This window comes from Mchenga conophoros, linkage group LG9, assembly GCF_057382185.1.
Source record: "Mchenga conophoros isolate Kocher_MC1m ecotype Shallow Benthic linkage group LG9, M_conophoros_male_GT1.1, whole genome shotgun sequence".
NCBI lineage: Eukaryota > Metazoa > Chordata > Actinopteri > Cichliformes > Cichlidae > Mchenga > Mchenga conophoros.
In genome coordinates, this window is record NC_140534.1 from 2,041,241 (window position 1) to 2,055,505 (window position 14,265).

Consider the following 14,265-nt stretch of genomic DNA (forward strand, 5'->3'; position numbering starts at 1 on the left):
AGACACGGCGCACGAGCACTGGGAAGGAGACACGTCACGGGAGTTGGAAACTCAAAGGGATTTATTATTGTGTACTATTTACTTCACTGTAAACAAACACACTGTTTGCACCGCAGAGTCCTGCATCTTGGGTCCTCCTTCCCCATACACCCACGGTCTGCCACACAGACCGAGACAGTCCGTGTACTTGCGCAATAAACAGTCTCAGAATTGGCTCTCTGACCAACACAGTAAACAGACTCCAAGTGGTCAGTCTCATGAAGACAAGAAGTTGGATCAGCATACCCAGCTCAGAAACAGAGAATGCAACAACACACTCAGATTCCATAACATTAGCCTTAGGGAGAGGTAAGTGACGGAAGTGATGGACAAGGTAAGCGACTCATGTTGTAACTGACGTCAGACGCCGGAGATTTTGGCGGAAAATTAAAGCGAATGGTAGTTTAGAATTGAACAAAGTTTCTTTAAGCTTCAGTATTACCAAATATACAAAGTTGTCATATAACTAACAACATCTGTCCTATCATCTCTAACACCCTGGAGGACAACGGGGAGAGTTTAGACGCTCTCCAAGATTACATCGACTGCTGTTTCAAAGATTTAGTCATGAAGAAGGCTTAGAGTGCATCTTCCCAGGCCAAAATTGAGACACCGTAATCAAAGAGATGTCGCCCGGCAGACTCCCCCGGCACAACATCGCCTGCCAAGACATTGCAGACATCCTGGAGTCAATCGACAAGAGATCCAGTTTTGATGCGAGGCTGTCCCTGGTGGAGATTTTACACCGGGAATTTTAATCTCTGCGAGAATCCCTGGGGTTCAGCCAGCAGCAGGTGGAAATGCATGCCGCTGAAAATGCCACACTACGGGAGTCGATCAAATCTCTCACCGATAACGTGACCCAGCTAAACATAGAAAATAAAAAAATCAGAATCAGAATCAGAATCAGAATGGGGTTTATTGCCAAATGTTGAGCAGGTTTACAACATTAGGAAATTGCTGCGGTGCTTCAGTGCAAACATAGTGTCATAAATAGCACTTAAATAGTGTCATAAATAGCACTTAAATAGACATGAAAAAATAAAAGTAGGGATAAGAATTAAAAGTGCTACGTAGAAAGATATGTGCATGAGCTATACATGAGATATATACATGAGAATAAGAATTAAGAGTGCTACGTAGAAAGATATATACATGAGTGCAGGTGGTGATCAGTGCCAAACATGGAATGATGCAGTGACACAGCGTAGGGTCATGTGTTAGTGGTGGGAACAGTCATATGGTTATTGTTCATGTGTCCAACAGCAGAGGGGAAGAAACTGTTCTTATGGCGAGAGGTTCTGGTGCGAATGGACCGGAGCCTCCTGCCTGAGGGGAGCAGGTCAAACAGACTGTGTCCAGGGTGAGAAGGGTCAGCTGAGATCCGAGCTGCACGCCGCAATGTCCTGGAGGTGTACAGGTCCTGCAAAGATGGGAGTCTGCAGCCAATCACCTTCTCAGCAGAGCGCACAACACGCTGCAGTCTCTGTTTGTCCCTGATAGTGGCTCCAGCGTACCACACGGTGATGGAGGAGGTGAGGATGGACTCGATGATTGCGGTGTAGAATTGCATCATCGTCCGTGTTGGCAGGTTGAATTTCTTCAGCTGCCTCAGGAAGTACATCCTCTGCTGGGCTTTCTTGATGACGGAGATGATGGTGGGCTCCCACTTCAGGTCCTGGGTGATGGTGGTAACCAGGAAGCGGAATGAGTCCACAGAGGTGATGGGGGTGTCAGTCAGGATGATGGGGGGGAGTGGGGCTGTGTGCTTCCTGAAGTCCACAATAATCTCCACTGTCTTCTGGGCATTCAGCACCAGGTAGTTGTGGCTGCACCAGGACACCAGACGTTCAACCTCCCTCCTGTAGGCAGACTCATCCCCGTCAGAGATGAGCCCAATAACGGTGGTGTCATCTGCAAACTTGATTAGCTTGACAGACTGGTGGGTGGAGGTGCAGCAGTTGGTGTACAGGGAGAAGAGCAGAGGAGAAAGAACACAGCCCTGAGGGGAGCCGGTGCTGATGGTCCGGGAGTCCGAGACATTCTTTCCCAGCCTCACATGCTGCTTCCTGTCCGTCAGGAAGTCAGTGATCCACCGGCAGATGGGATCAGGCACATTCATCTGGGAAAGCTTGTCTCGGAGATGGTCTGGAAGGATGGTGTTGAAGGCAGAGCTGAAGTCCACAAACAGGATCCTGGCGTAGGTTCCTGGGGAGTCCAGATGCTGCAGGATGAAGTGTAGGGCCATGTTGATGGCGTCGTCTACAGACCTGTTGGCTCTATATGCAAACTGCAGGGGGTCCAGGAGGGGGGCCGTGAGGGTCCTGAGATGGGAGAGAACTAGGCGCTCAAAAGACTTCATGACCACAGATGTCAGAGCCACGGGTCTGTAGTCATTTAGTCCAGTGATCCTAGGTTTCTTGGGGACAGGGATTATGGTGGAGGACTTGAAGCAGGCAGGCACATGACATGCCTGCAGTGAGGAGTTGAAAATGCCAGAAAACACTGGGGCCAGCTCGTTTGCACAGTGTCTGAGGGTGGCAGGAGACACGCCGTCTGGGCCGGGAGCTTTCCGAGCATTCAGGTTCTTAAACTGCTTCCTCACATCTGCTTCATGGATATGAAGAGTTGTGGTGGGAGGAGGTGGTGTGAAATCCTCTTTTGTGTGGGGTGAGGAGGGGGGTGTTGTAGGTGAACAGTTTGAAGGTGGTGATGGCTCTATGGACGGGGGAGAGGTGGGGGAATTAGTGTCCAAAGTGCCTCTATTGTTGGGGCCGTTGGAGGTGTGAAGGCTGCCTGATGGCTCGTCAAAACGGCAGTAGAAGTCGTTAAGGGTGTTGGCTAAGAGCAAGTCATCAGTGGAGTGGGGGGTTTTAGACTTGTAGTTTGTGATATTCCTAAAACCTTTCCACACAGAGGCCGAGTCATTCTCTGAGATCTGCTGCTGCATCTTCTCAGAGTGCTGATGTTTAGCAATGTCCACTTCTTTAGTGAACCTGTACTTGGCCTCTCTGTAGCAGTCCCTGTCTCCGCTTCTGAACGCCTTTCTCTTTTCCAGCCACAGCTTTTTGAGTTTAGGAGTAAACCAGGGTTTGTCATTGTTATAACTCACCCTGGTGCGTGATGGCACAATGCTGTCCTCACAGAAGTGGATATAGGAGGTGACAGTGTCCGTAAACTCGTCCAAGCTGTTAGAAGCAGCTCAGATTGGCTTTGTTAAAGTCCCCAAGAGCAATGATGAGAGAGTCCGGGAATGTCCGCTCCATGTGCAGTATCTGCTCCGCGAGTGCGCACTGAGCTGCCTGCGCATCTGCGTCTGGCGGGATGTAAACAGCGGCCTGGATGAATGAAGCAAACTCCCGCGGAGAATAAAACGGTTTGCAGTGGATAAAAAGATATTCCAGAGAGGAAGAGCAGTGCTGAGCAATCACTGTCACATCTGTGCACCAGCCACTATTGATGTAGAAGCAGAGACCTCCACCTTTGGACTTACCGGAGAGAGCGGCCTGCCGGTCCGCGCGCAGCAGATGGAAGCCCTCCAGCTTGAGCGCGCAGTCTGGGATGTTCTCACTGAGCCACGACTCCGTAAAACATAAGACACAGGAGGAGGCAAAGTCTCTGTTCATGCTTCTCATCAGGGCCAGTTCGTCAATCTTATTCCCGAGTGAGCGTACATTAGAAAGGAAGATCCCAGGAAGAGCAGTTCGCAGTCCGCGTCTCCTCAAACGCACGAGTGCGCCGGCTCGCTTCCCTCTCTTTCGGCGTCTTGCTTTCCTGGTCAGAGTCAGCAGTAAATCTGCCGCAGATGCGACAAATATTGGAAATAAATCCACAGGCGTTGTAGTCCTGTAGTTAAGGAGCTCTTCTCTGGTGTACGAGTATCCAGAGGAGTGCCCAGACACAGAAGAAATGCACAAAAACAAAACAAAAGTAACGCACTGAAGCATGTTACATGTGATTGTGTGAAAACTAGAGTGTTGATAAAATTGGGATGGTGGGGGAAGTATACAATAAAACCACCCTGTAGTTCCCCATGGATGAAATTGAAGGGCAAATAACAGTGAAGGGATGAGTGGGGCCACTGCAGCCGCACACATCCAGCCTCTGGGTAACGCACCAAGGCTTCCAGCAGCACCCACCCCAGTACTCACTGCCACTAACAGAGGCAGACACACAGACACTCCAAAGAAGCAACCACTACTCTCCAGCCACCAAGAGGCCGCCAGACGCCCATAGTACCAGAGAGTATCCTGGAGAGATTACAGCCGACCACCCCCACTAAGTAATGTAAATAATGAGTGGGGACCAGAGAGAGACAAATTCATCCAGATTTTTGAAGAGGTAGACATTCTCTTTACAGTAATGTGATCATGATTGATACATAAGGTGTTTTTTGATTTCCAGCTCACGAGGATCATTTTCTTGGTGATGCAAAAAGAAGCAAGGCATATATATGATGTATTTGCTTCCATATCTAGTTCACTTATGTCACTTATGATGCACAGCCTGGTTGAGGTTGGGATACAGCAACTAAACTATACGGATAGTTCTTCACATATCTTAAGCCAGAACCTCTTGACAGGCATGCAGGACCATATAGCAAGCATATATCCGAAAAAGTTGATTCTATTCATTTGGACTTACCGTTTTCAGTGGGAGAAATATTTTGTCATTCATCCAAATTACTTTGTCCATATTAGCTGACTGCAGGTTTACTCAGTCTGATAAACAGTAAATTAATATGCAAATTGTCATGACCATTGATCAACAACCACTGATGAATTCCCATTGTTTGTTTTTTTAATAATTTAAAAATGCATAAGCATATCAGAATGATGTGATGGTGAGGAAGAGCACCCCTCCTCACAACACCCAGGTTCTGTGTCCAACCTCAGCCGATGTGAGAATTTCACTTCACGGAGTTAACCCACGGAAGGCTGCTGGTCCAGATATCATACCTGGGAGAGTGCTCAGAGAATGTGTAGACCAGCTGGCAGATGTTCTCGCTGACATCTTCAGTCTTTACTTCCTGTGGAAACTGAGAAATCTCCCACCACCCATTCTCACCACCTTCTACAGAACGACTGTCAAGAACGTCCTAAAGAGCTGCATCACTGTCTGATATGGGAACTGCACCGTATTGGATCGCAATACCCTATGCGGATATTAAGAACATCTGAAAAGCTCATTGGAGCCTCTCTTCCCTTCATCACATGCACCTATCGCAAATGGTGCACCTGCAAAGCCACCAGCATTGTGGAGGACCCCACACACTCTTCACCCTGAACTCTTTAGGCCCTCAATGCCAGACTGCAAAACAGTGTCTTCCCCCTGAACACTCTGTGACTGGACTGACACACCCACGCAAACCTTCATACTAACAGCTGCTGGGCGGAAGAACCTGCGATTATGTTCCTTTGTACACCTAGGATGCAGCAGTCTGTCAGTGATGGACCTCTCCCGTTCTGCAACAGCTTCATGCATGGGGTGGGAGCCATTATTAAGAATGATGTTATTTTTGCCAGAGTTCTTCTGTCTCCGACCACTTGCACTTGGTCAAATGGGCATCCTAGAACAGAGCTGGCCTTCACGATGAGCTTATCCAACTGCTTCCATCTCAACTGTATATAAGCTGTTGTTCCAACAGACAACACCATAGAAGATGAATGACACCACAGCAGAGTCAAAAAAGGTCTTCCAGAGCACCCCCGGTACTCGAAAAGATCTGTCAGTGGACGCATAGGAGAAAACTAAGGGTTCAGTGTCTAGCCCAAGGATATATGGGCAAGATACACATTCAATTTTATTTATGCAGATTCTAATGTATTATTGTAAGCTAGAACCTACAATAATACATACAGAGAATAACCCAACAATCATATGATCCCCTATGAGCAAGCACTTTGGCGACAGTGGGAAGGAAAAACTCCCTTTTAACAGGAAGATACCTCCGACAGAACCAAGCTCAGGGAGGGGCGGGGCCATCTGCTGCGACCGGATGGGGTGAGAGAAGGAAGACAGGCAAGGCAAGGCAAGTTTATTTATACAGCACAATTCAACAACTAGGTGATTCAAAGTGCTTCACAGAGACATTAAAAAACAAAAAACAATAAAAAGTGTGTTTTAAAATTGATAAAAAAAAAAAAAAAAGTAGATAAAATCAGTAGTTAAAATTTAAGTTTTGCAATTTAAGCTTAAAAGTGTGGATTTGGTGCTTTATTCAAATGCAGCTGAGAACAGGTGAGTCTTCAACCTGGATTTAAATAAACTGAGTGTTTCAGCTGATCTGAGGCTTTCTGGGAGTTTGTTCCAGATATAAGGAGCATAAAAGCTGAATGCAGCTTCTCCGTGTCTGGTTCTGACTCTGGGAACTGATAAAAGACCAGATCCAGATGACCTGAGGGATCTGGAAGGTTCATACTGGGTCAGGAGGTCACTGATGTATTTTGGTCCTAAACCATTCGGAGCTTTATAGACCAGCATCAGAACTTTAAAGTCTATCCTCTGACGGACAGGCAGCCAGTGTAAAGACCTCAGAGCTGGACTGATGTGGTCCACTTTTTTGGTCTTAGTGAGGACTCAAGCAGCAGAGCTCTGAATGAGCTGTAGTTGTCTGACTGATTTTTTAGGTAGACCTGTAAAGATGCTGTTACAGTAATCAAGTCTACTAAAGATGAATACATGGACTAGTTTTTCCAGGCCCTGTTGAGACATCAGATCTTTTATCCTTGATATATTCTTGAGGTGATAGTAAGCTGACTTTGTTATTGTCTTAATGTGTTTTTCTAAGTTTAGGTCTGCATCCATCACTACACCCAAATTTCTCGCCTGGTTTGTGGTTTTTAGGTGTATAGATTGAAGTTCTCTGGTGACCTGTAATCGTTTTTCTTTGGCACCAAAGACTATTACCTCAGTTTTGTTTTTGTTTAGCTGGAGAAAATTGTGGCACAACCAGTCATTAATTTCCTCAATGCATTTACCAAGAGCCTGTACAGGGCCTCGATCTCCTGGTGACATTGTGATGTATATTTGTGTGTCATCTGCATAGCTGTGATAGTTTATTTTGTTGTTCTTTATAATCTGTGCCAGTGGGAGCATGTAAATGTTAAACAGAGGGGGTCCCAAGATGGAACCTTGGGGAACTCCACATGTGATACTTGTCTGCTCAGATGTGAAGTTACCTATTGATACAAAGTATTTCCTGTTTTCTAAGTATGTTTTGAACCAGTTTAGTACAGTTCCTGAAAGACCTGCCCAGTTCTCCAGTCGTTTGAGTAATATGTTGTGGTCAACTGTATCAAATGCTGCACTGAGATCCAGTAAAACTAAGACTGACATTTTTCCACTGTCTGTATTCAGACATATGTCATTAAACACTTTGGTCAGAGCGGTTTCAGTGCTGTGGTTCTGTCTAAAGCCTGACTGGAAGGCATCATAGCAGTTATTCTGTTTTAAGAAGTAATTGAGCTGTTGAGAAACTGCTTTTTCAATGATCTTACTTAAAAATGGGAGATTTGAGATCGGCCTGTAGTTGTTCATTTGTGTCTTGTCAAGATTGTCCTTTTTCAGTATAGGTTTGATTACAGCAGTTTTTAGTGATTCTGGAAACACACCTGACATTAAAGAAAAGTTGACGATCTGTAACAGGTCTGACTCAAAAGTCTTTGAGACCTTTTTGAAAAAACTTGTTGGCATTACATCTAAAAAGCAAGAGGAGGGGTTCAGTTGACCTAAGATGTCCTCCAGGTCTTTGCTGTTAATAGGGCGAAACTGTTTGATGGTGTTTAAACACTTTTTCGGTGGACACAGTACATATCCTGAATATGCTGTTGATGTACCAATTGCTTGTCTAATCTTTTGGATTTTTCTGTGAATAATTTGGCAAAGTCATTGCAGGTCAGAGTGGTCTATTAACACATAGTGAGTGAGGAAAGTGACTGAAGAAGAAATACACATGGAGAAGAAGAGACCTGAGGAGGGGGATGACTTGAGCAATCGAGCAACCCTCCATCTCAGTGCAAACACCTACAGTTTAGTTTTATTTATGTTATTACTAAAAACCAGGGAGTGGTATTAAGAAGTGGGGTATATATAAATTAACTAGGCAGAAAGAGAGTGAGAGGTGGAGAAAATAGGACCTTTAATCCAATTGTGGCTCCCAGCAAATACCTGTCTCTGTGATGTATTTATTGTTTTAATAACGTCAGCATTGCAGTGGATTTGTCCTGATCTTGAAAAATTATATATATTGATTTGTACGATGGGAGAGTGGACTGAGCGGGAAGGGGAAAGCCCATCTCTTTGTTAAAGCACCAATAACAGATCCAGGTTTATAATGCCCTGAGCAGTCACGCTGATAGAAGTGTGGATCAGTTTGATACTGAATTTCCTGCTTAGCCTCTATGTAGATTCTATTTGTCATCTTACTTACCTCTAGCGCTGTGAAAGCCTGTTCAATGCCATTTTGTTATGGTTATTCACATAAATTCACAGGGTGCCACAGATGAACAGCCGCAGTGTCATGGTCCCTGTGCCTCACCAGCTGATTCTGTATTAGGCAACATGTTTTCTCTCTCTCTCTCTCTCTCTCTCCTGCCGGGGCGATGGTCATTATGGGCTCCCGCCCCTGGCCCACGCACCTGCTGCCGATTGGGATAATCACAAGGCCGATTTAAGACAGCAGCACTGTGTCACTCGTCGCTGGATCGTTGAGTTATCAGCGTCAGTCGCTCAGTAGATTGCAAATAAGGATCTGTGAGTTCGTTCCGTCTGTTCGCCTCTAACTATTATCTCTGTGTACAGATCTATCCCGGACCTTTCCCTGCCTGCCTGTCATCCCGTGGACGAGTGAGTGGATGGTGTTTCCCCAGTGTGGGGAGTGAAGAGAGAGAGCCTTTGGAGGACGTCAGATTCCCGTCTTTTCCCTCACATACCCCGGAACCCTGGACCCCCCTCCCCTCCCTCCAGCACTTTGTAAATAGCATCACCTGGTGTCGTTGTGTAAATAAAATCTGTAAATCCTGTAAGGAGTCCCGGTCTGCGCCTGAGTCCGTTAACTGAAACCTGACACGCAGTATGAAAATAAAGCTTATTTGCTTTCTTTCCAAATGTTACGTGAGAAGGTTGAAGGTTTCAAGTACTGAAATTGGAGAATGTTTGTTTTATTCTGCCTCACAGAGGCACCAACGATGCAAGTGAGAACACACTTGTGCCATTCTTCATCACTCACAAGTTCAGTCAACTTGAGGCTAAAGGTCAAGTCTTTCTAAGCTGTGATAAAATTGTGGAAAGGCATATTTTTCTGTCAGATGCTGCACTACTCATGACTGTAACTATATTATAGCTATATTACTATAGCTATATTTAGCTACGGAATATTTGTTAGTCTGTTTAGCCTTGTCGGTTAGTCTGTTTTTTACCTGGTTTAGTTGACTAAGAAATTAGTCACCAGGAATGTTCCCATTTCAACTGTTTCACAATAGTATATGTAGCATCGCCTTAATAGTGTCTGAATTGTAGCTATCATATCACTTTAAAAATATACCAATCAAATGTGAGATACAAGGGCATTCTGCATTTGATGTCAACATACAAATAAAAGGATAAAAAAATATATATATATGGCTCGAAATCAGGGAAGGTGGTGACATGTAGTCAGGGTAAGGCAACAGTAAATTTTTAACCCTGCTTTTGAATATAGGTGTACCCAGTTAAAAATTATGGATTTGGTCCTTCTGAAAATGTTTGTAAAATATGTAAAGGAATGCTATACAACAGAAAACTTGCAGACTGGCATTATTAAAATAACTCTGTTCCACAAATCTTGCAGTACATGGAAAATGTCAGTAAAATAGAATGCATTGCTCTAAAACCTGGACATACAGTGGTGTGGAAAAGTGTTTGCCCTGTTCCTGATTTCTTATTTTTATTTGCTGTCATATTTAAATGTTTTGGATAATCAAACAAATTTAAGCATTAAACAAAGATGACAGAAGTAAACAATCAAGGTTTTTATTATTAAGGGGGGGAAAGGGCTTATATGGCCCTGTGTGAAAAAGTGATTGCCCCCTAAATCTTAGAACTGGTTGGGCCACCCTTAGCAGCAACAACTGCAATCAACTGTTTGTAGTAACTGGCAACAAGTCTTTTACAGCACTGTCGAGAAATTCTGGCCCACTCATGAAGTGTAATTCAGAAACATTAGAGGGTACAGAGAAGGCTACCCCCCCCCCCCCCCCCCCCCTGTCCCCTTCTGGCTGCCTCTGCCTCAATTTTATCCCACAACTTAGACATTCACATTACTCACACTCTCATTACACATACATATAGGATCTTGGGGGTGGGCACGATACACGGAGTCCAAAGTACCATCAGGGTGTACACCCCAACCCTGGCGTCGTTGCCCACCTCTCAATTTTAAATACACGTAGACATTGAGGGCTAGCAGGAGGGACCATGCGCTTACCTGCTGCTCTCTGTCAGGTAGCTCCATGCCCTCCTGGGTTTTAAATGCACCTTAGAACACACATGCATCAACACTACAATGAGCGGGTGGAGGGAGGTTTGGAGTCTTCTCTCACCCCCGTTCTCTGCGGCCTGCTGGAGCGGGGGGGCTAGGAGGAGTTGGCCGTCCGACTGCGGTCTGGAGTGTGGGGCCTCCCTGCTGCTGCGGAGTCGGGGCGGTCTGCCTCCCCCCACCGCAGGGAAAAGGGTAACACCACCTGGGTCTGGGTGCAGTTCCCCCCTCCAGGGGCAAGGGTACCTAGACCCGGTTTGTAGAGTACGCTTGGGGAGTGTGATCGTGTGTACAGCGTCTCTTTATGTCTGTCTCCACGTTGGTTGAGTGTGGAGTAAGTGCATATGAGAGCATGAGGGTGGGAATGGATGTTTGTATCTGTGTGTGCCTGTATGTCTGTGTCTATATGTCAGGTTGGGTGTCAGGCGGCACCTCTCTGGGGACATCTCAGGCCCTCCAAGGTTTGGAGGCCTATCTCCCCCTACCACCACTTCCCCTGCCAGTGGCGGACTCCCTCAGACATCGGTGCATTGGTGGTTCTTTGTGTCCGGGGATGGGCGTCCAGGTACACACCGGCTCACTCCTTGGCGGCCAGTTATTGGGGCCTGGAGCCTGTGGCTCGCTCGGGCCACTTCGGAGGTGGGGTGCCACCGGCCTCTCGGCCTGGGGCTCGGTCACTCAGGCACGGCTGGCTGCCGGCGGAGCTCACGGGCGCGTCACTGCAACTCCCCCTGGCTTCTGCTCCGCGGCTGCTGAGTGACCCCTCATCTGGGACTCTCCTCAGCTCTTTCTGGGACAGTGGCGCGGCTGCCCCTCTGTTGGTCTTCCTTGGTCTCTTGTGTTCTGGGGGCCTCTGGATGTCTGGAGTTTTGATCTCCTCCATACCTGCTTCATGCCCTGGAGGACGGGGCTGTGGCCCCCCCACACCCTCTAGCAGATCATTACATGAAGGAACCTTTTAAAAAAACAAGCGCGTCCATGCTCACAGGTGTACACACGGGTGCTCACACCCACAAACTACACCCTTTTTGGCTCCTACCTCAAAGCACACTGTGTTCTGTTGATCTTATGTCCTGCACAATAATGTTTAATATGTAGTATTTACTGTCATATTCCCATATATCATTGTGATGTTGTTTATTCTATTACTCTTGTTCTCTTCTGCTTGTTTTCTTTTTTCTTTCTCAGCAGGTGATCCAGGTGAATGATATATGCATTTTTTTTCTCTGCCCGTTCTGTTGCTTTATGTTTTTTGCCCTTCTCCCCCATCCCTCTTCTCTTTCCCTCTCAGTCAAGTCTGTCCCGTATTCAGTAAGTGAAAATAAAATAAACAATAAAACGTGAATCAAATGGACCATTACGGCAAGGCTGGGATGGTCAATTTGGTAAAGTAAATCCATTGGGCATCTTTGTTTGCCTTTAGACAACAATTCTGATGGCAAAAGAGCCAAACGGGACAGGCAAAAAAAAAAAAAAAAAAGAAACATTAGGGGGTTTTCAAGCATGAACTGCTTTTTTAAGTTCTTTCCTGAATCAGATTCAGGTCAGGACTTTGAATAGGCCATTTCAACAACTACCGACCAGTTGCTCTAACACCTGTTATAATGAAGTGCTTTGAGAAACTGGTCCGACGTCACATCATGTCCTGCCTGCCACCCACACTCGACCCACTCCAGTTCACATACAGATCTCACGGATCAAATAAAGATGCCATTGTTACAACAGTCCACACCACCATCTCTCACCTGGAACAACAGGGGCGTTATCCCAGGCTGCTCTTTGTTGACTTTGCTTTCAAAACGATACTCCCGGACAGACTAATAGTTAAACTGCTGAATATCGGACTTCCTTCTACTACCTGCTGCCACCTCACCCTTAACACCGGATCTCCACAGCGCTGTGTACTGAGTCCCCTACTGTACACACATGACTGTGTTAGTTCCCACCCAGACAACGCAGTCATTAAGTTTGCAGATGATACCACCGTGGTGGGGCTCATCTCTGGTGGAGACGAGACAGCATACAGAGCTGAGGTTCAGAGGCTGTCAGACTGATGTGTAGACAACAACCTGTACCTCAATACCACAAAGAAAAAAGAGCTGGAGGAAGTCTGAGCTGCAACCTGTCAGCATCAACGCGGGAGTGTGTGGAAAGGGTGTCCAGTTTCAAGTTCCTGCAAGTTCTGCACATGGACACAGACCTCCAATGGAGCTCAAACACCTTTGCGGTTTTAAAGAACGCCTAACAGCGTCTCCACTTTCTGAGAAAAGAAAAATGGACCTGAAGAAGGAGCTGCTGACTGTCTTCTACCGCTGCTCCATTGAAAGTGTGCTGACATACTGCATCAGTGTGTGGTTCTCCAGCTGCACCACAGCACACAGAAAGGCACTTCAGAGGGTCATCAATATGGCCCAAAAAATCATTGGATATCCTCTTCCCTCCCTGAAGGACCTGTACAGCATGCACTGTCTCAAGAGGGCACACAGCATCCTACGGGACTGTACACATCCAGGACACCGGGTGTTTAAGCTGCTGCCGTCTGACCGGAGGTTCAGGCTGCTGAGGTGCCAGACAAACAGACTCAAGGACAGCTAACAGGACAATAGCTCTACACTGTAAAATGTAATATTGTGTTTAATTAAAAATATTAAATAGGCTGAACTCAATTTTTAACAATTTTTTTGAGTTCTGGGAACTAATTAGATTTTACAGTGTAATCAATGCAAACAGCTGGCCTGATTGGCTACCTCCCGGGACTTTTTGTGGTGGAGGGCAACAACAATAACAACAATAACATGTATATTTAGAACAAGGCACAATAATAATAATAACAATGTGAAATAAACATTCACTGATTCTTCTTTTTATTACTTAAGTTACTGCACTGTAAAATCTAATTAGTTCCCTGAACTTAAAAAAATTGAGGAAACTCGTTGCCTCAAAAAAAATGAGTAAAGCTTAGCTAAAAATGACAAAATTAGGACAACTTATTTATTTTAAGTACTCTGTACTAGCTCATTTGTTCCCAGAACTCAAGAAAATTGGATCAAGTTTACGTAAGATGACCAAGTTAGGGCAACTTACTCATTTTGAGTACACTGTACAGCCTTGTTAGTTCCCAACTTTTATTTTCAAACACAACAAAGTATAACAGCCAACCTACTGGACACTGTTCTGCTGAACAACAAACAATTATATTGCCATCACTGTTATAATCTTACAATGAAACAAAGTCTCAGATGTAATTATTCTGAAAATAAGTTTAGACCTACCACAAGTTTGTTTTGTACTTACATTACTTACAGTGGGGCAAAAAAGTATTTAGTCAGCCACTGATTGTGCAAGTTCCCCCAGTTAAAATGATGACAGAGGTCAGTAATTTGCACCAGAGGTACACTTCAACTGTGAGAGACAGAATGTGAAAAAAAAAATCCATGAATTCACATGGTAGGATTTGTAAAGAATTTATTCGTAAATTAGGGTGGAAAATAAGTATTTGGTCACCTCAAACAAGGAAAATCTCTGGCTCTCACAGACCTGTAACGTCTTCTGTAAGAAGCTTTTCTGTCCCCCACTCGTTACCTGTATGAATGGCACCTGTTTGAACTCATCATCTGTATAAAAGACACCTGTCCACAGCCTCAAACAGTCAGACTCCAAACTCCGCCATGGCCAAGACCAAAGAGCTTTCGAAGGACACCAGGAAAAGT